This window comes from Corvus brachyrhynchos, unplaced genomic scaffold (assembly GCF_000691975.1).
Source record: "Corvus brachyrhynchos isolate BGI_N302 unplaced genomic scaffold, ASM69197v1 scaffold61, whole genome shotgun sequence".
Classification (NCBI taxonomy): domain Eukaryota; kingdom Metazoa; phylum Chordata; class Aves; order Passeriformes; family Corvidae; genus Corvus; species Corvus brachyrhynchos.
In genome coordinates, this window is record NW_008236478.1 from 7,940,119 (window position 1) to 7,944,920 (window position 4,802).

The following is a 4,802-nucleotide window of genomic DNA, read 5'->3' on the forward strand; positions in this document are numbered from 1 at the left end:
GTTGTGGAGCCCCGAGTCCGGAGCGCAGTTGCGGGGCAGGGAGGAGTCTTGCGGGCAGACCCTCCGCGGCTTCTCTCCCCGGGAAAGTGAAGGATACCCGGGGCCGGGGTAAGGTGGGCATCACCTCAGGACTTGGCACCCCCAGACCAGCCCCGGGAGGCTCAGAGGCGACAGCGGAACCCAGCGCTATGCGCGATTTCAGCCGCCTCCGGGCGGAGCTGCGCGGGCCGGGCGATGTCTGCCCCCGCCTCCCCAGCGTCCGGCCCCGCCGTCCCAGGGTTAGCTCCGTGGCCACGGACCACGTCTTCCCCGCTTCCAGCGTCTTCTCTGGAACCGAGGAGGACTGGAGAGAAGGCGGTGGCTGCTCCCTGTCCCAAAATGAAAGTGACCCAGGTGACAGACAGGCTCTTGACAGACCGGGGGTGCGCTGGTTCCCTCTGAAGGGTCTTCCCCGCTTGTCCCACGGCCCAGCCTTGCCTCTCCTGGGACTGGGACGGTGTAGGGAGGGTCCGAGAGCTGCTAAATCTCTGTCATCTACAGACCCTGACACAGCCAGGAGGCCTGAAATGCCCCCGACCGGCTCCGTCCCACCTCCCTGTCCTCCTGAGGCGTTCTGCAGATGGCATTTATCGGAGTATTTAGAGGGTTTTAAAACTATAAATTGATAAAACTCAAGTTCTCGCCTTGCCTGGAGCTGGGACAGGCATGTCCAAACTGTTCTTCCCAGGCAGCTTGAGTCTTACTGGATTTCTTGGACTAGAAAATAAAATACTGGAAGTTAAGAGATTAAATACGTTCAGATGCTCCTATTGGCCCTTCTCTCAAGGAAACCCCTGGAGCGGCTACTGGAGGACTCTGTTCCCGGGGGAAACCCGGGGGTCTGGCTGGGGAGCCGTCAGCTCAGACTGGTTCTCTAGCCCCAACAAACCCCAGGGAATCCCTAAAATCCACTAGGAGTGGTGGGTCGAGAGGGTCCCTGGCCGTGCTGGGACACAACGCCCTGGTTCCTGACATTTAGGATGTGGACACCCCCGCGTTTCTCCTCCACTACGGGAAGTGCTCCCTGGGATCCCACTCAGCGTGCTGAGGTGGTTGGAGGTGTTGATCCACCCCGGTCGTTCCTTTCAATTTGTGCTCTAAAACGGCTTGTGGGGGAGACGGTCTCCTCTATTTCCTTTACACCAGCCCGAGAGCATCCCCGCTTACACCGGGCCAGGGACTCGCCCAAATTGAGGCTGCCCCCTCTCCCGGCCCCACAGCGGAGCGGCGAGAGCGGTGCGAGCCGTGCCAGCTCCACTATGCGGGGACTTTACGCGGGGGGAAACAAATCGGCCCCGGGGGTGGGCAGAAAGTGCTCGGACCCTGCAGCTCCGCCGGTCTCGGCGCCGCTGAGTCGCCCCGGGAGTTGGTTTGCAAACGAAAATCCCAGCGAGAAGTCGGGGAGCTGGGCACCGCACCGCCCGTCCACCCGAGAGGAGCTACTCCTCGCACCCCGCTTCCGGTCGAGTTTCTGGGCCCGCGGGTTTCGTCCCTGATGGGCCCCGTTCCGATCCCGTTCCCGTGCCGAAGCCCTCCGAGGAAACGGCGACTTCTCCATCTTTCTCTGCCGGGGAGAGTTCGGGGCTTCGCGGGGCCGGTGTGTCCCAGCCGGGCCGGGCCGGGCACGCTGCCCCTGACCCCGGCTCCCAGGCCGGGTGCGAGCACTCTGGTCAGATTTATTTTTGGTGCAGAGAAGTTTCTTCCCCTGCAGGGAAGTGGTTGCGAGGGAAGGAAAGATCGGCCGATAGCTGTATAACGAGCTAGAGAAATGGGATCTGCTGGGGAGCTTCTCCCCAACGTCACAGCGCTCCCCGGTACCCCGGCGCCCCCTCCCCATCACAGCTGGGAGCCGACGGGCGCCCAACTCGGGGAGGTTGTTTACCAGAGGGAGCAACGCCGAGCAGTGCCCGGCGGGGGCAGGATCAGGGGATACCTGAAGGTACCTTTTACCGGCCGTTTTGCCAAGAGAGGACTGGGACAGGGACCACAGACCCCGCCGTGGCTCCCTCTTCCGTCCTGCACTGCGGGTCCCACCAGGGTCCCTCCGCCCCTCGGCACTCGCAGCCCCAAACTTAGGGGGGTGCTTGAAGACAAAAGTAACAGTTATTTCTTAGGTTCCCGGCTCGCCCTCCCGGCCTTTGAGAGATGCTGTGCCAGGACTAGCTATCAGTTCGAGGGCACGAAGTTTTGCTCCTCTCCACGCTGCTAACAGGGAGTGGGGTAACGTGTTTAGACCACTTAAACTAGGCAGACATAGCTGGGAGCCATGCACGGCTCAGCTATGCCGGGAAAGGAGGTGTCATTTGTACGCAGTTACTTTGGTGATCAACACTTCAATGATATATGCCGACTGCTTTAATTATATTCCTGTGACATTTTCCTGGACAGGAGAGGACCGCACACAGCCAGAGCCGGGCAGCCCAGGGAGCGTCCTGCTGCTGCCCGCCGGGCCCGGGGCTGTTCCGGGGAGGGCAGCTACGCCGACACCCCGAAATACGGTTCTGGAGACAGCAAGGGGAGAGGCCTCCAAAGACGCTTCTCCTAGCCAGAGATTTTTTTTTCGCGTGTGTCCCCACTCACGCGTAGTCTCGGTTCAGCGGCAGTTTTCTCCTCTGTGAGGAGGAAATGCCTCAGCTTTACTTGCTTTTCTTCCACAGTGGAAGGCAGGGACCCGGAGCGACATATCCCCAAAGGTTTCGGGGGACCCCCTCATCCATCCCTGGGCACATTCAAGGGCCGCCGTTCCCCCCAGCCCTGCTTGCCCCCGCCTCGCGGCCGGGGACCCGACTCAAACTTCCGCATGCACCAGGAGTAGGTCAGTTCCAGGTCCCACTCAGAGGGGCTGTAGCAAGCAGAAGCGAGGGGGTGTTGGAGCGCATTGGATGAGGGTATTCTTCCCCAAACGACCTCAAAGCTGGGACATACGACTGGCAGCTGCCTGCCGGTAGGACAGGCAGAAGAGCCCGGCGGGATGCGAAGTTCCTTGGCGGTGGCTGGAGCAGGCCCCCGTCTGTCCCCGGGGCTCCCTTGCTCTCCGGGGCCCTCCGAGGACAGTGAGATGCAATGGGACACGGCGAGGGGCACTGAGGGTCCCTAATTCGGGGCTGGGTGCCAAACGGGCTGCCAAAAAAGAAAATTAAAATAATTAAATTCCGAAGGATGAGGAGGGGGGATGCAGAACTGTCCCCCTAAGCCGGGCTGAGGGCAGCCTAGCCCACCCCCGGTGCACAGAGAGGGAGTCGTTTGTGAGGAGGGAGACGCAGCGGTTGCAAAGGCAAAGTAAGCGCAGGACAAACGAACCCAAATCCACCAAAGGCGCCACCGGGCAGCCGTGAGCACAGCAGAGAGGGGTTGGTGGGAGCCTGCCGGGACAACCACCGAGAGCCGGGAAACGCGGGGAAGGGCGGCCAGGGTCTACCCCCTTCCCTCTCAACCACCCCTTTTCTCAGTGAGGTGCTATCTGGGGAGGGACGCTGGGAACAAGGACAGGCGACAGGCCTGAAGCCACCGGGCTGAGCTGCTCGTGCAAAGCATGAACCCGGCTATCCCCTGCCAAACAGCGGCCGAGGCAAACGAGGAAGGGTCCCTCTGTGTCGGGGAGTCTGTACTGAGGCTGCTGTCCGTCCTCCCCCGGGTTCTGCCCCTGTTAGGAAGCCAAAAGAAAAAATAGCAGGGTGCTTTTAAAGCCCTGTCCTCCCGCGTAGGAAAAAAGGGGAGATGCAGGCTGGGGGGACAACAGGGGACCCAAAACCGTTTGCAGGATGTCGCTGTGTCTGAAGCACTTTTGCCCGTGCCCTGAGAGGAACTGGCTGTTGTCGAGATGGGGGAGCAAGCTGCACCCGTGTCCGCACTCCGCTCCGCGGGGAAGGCTGAAGCCGGTAACTGGCTGCGCCTCAGAGCATCCCATACGCCCGCCAGCCCGCCCAAACTCGCACCCAGGAACGAGGCTATTTTTCTTTCGTTTTTTCCCCCCCTTTTTATTTTTTTAAAAATCTTATTTCTGTAATTATAACACCAGCACCCCCGGCTGAGTTCTCAATAAAACCTGGATCCTGACATAAAACGCCACGCTGGAAAACAATGCGAGGGGACACAAGGGAGAGGAGGAAAGGGTCTAATTGGTTAAAATATGTTTAAATCACTTCATAAAACCCAAGCAAAGCGAAGCAAATAATCCACCTAGCAAAGCAAAGAAGCCGGGCGATTTAGAATCAGTGTAATTCGCTCCCCCCCGACCAACTCCCCCCCATCTCCTCGCAGTATTTGATATGATGAATAACCCAATATAGGCCTTTAAAAATAGGTCACTGCATAAAGAGACTCCCAGAGAGCCATAAAAAATGGGAAGAGGGCGCTTTAAGGAGAGGAGCCATTTGCTTCTTTTGTGCTTGTTTGGTACCTAGCGGCCTGGGAGCTGCCAGCCGTCCTCCTCCTGGCCCTCAAGGTGAGGAGGGAAAGTTGGGGCCGGATCCAAGCCTCGGCCTCTCTTCCTGCCCCACCGCCCCTCCCGCCACGGCCCGTCCCGTCCAGCCCCAGCTCGGCCCGCGGGTCGCGTCCTGGCCGGGGTTTCCCCGGGGACCGTGAGGTGCTCACGCCCGCAGTGGGGGCCAAGCTGTTCACCCCGTCTCTGGGCTTTGTCTCCGTCCCTGTGGAAGGGCGAGACAAGCGGGATGGTGACACGCGTTGAAATACTAAGGAGCGGGTCTGGCCCTGCGGAGACCCGGGCCGGGCCAGGCTCCCCGAGAGTGGGGTCACAGCAACCC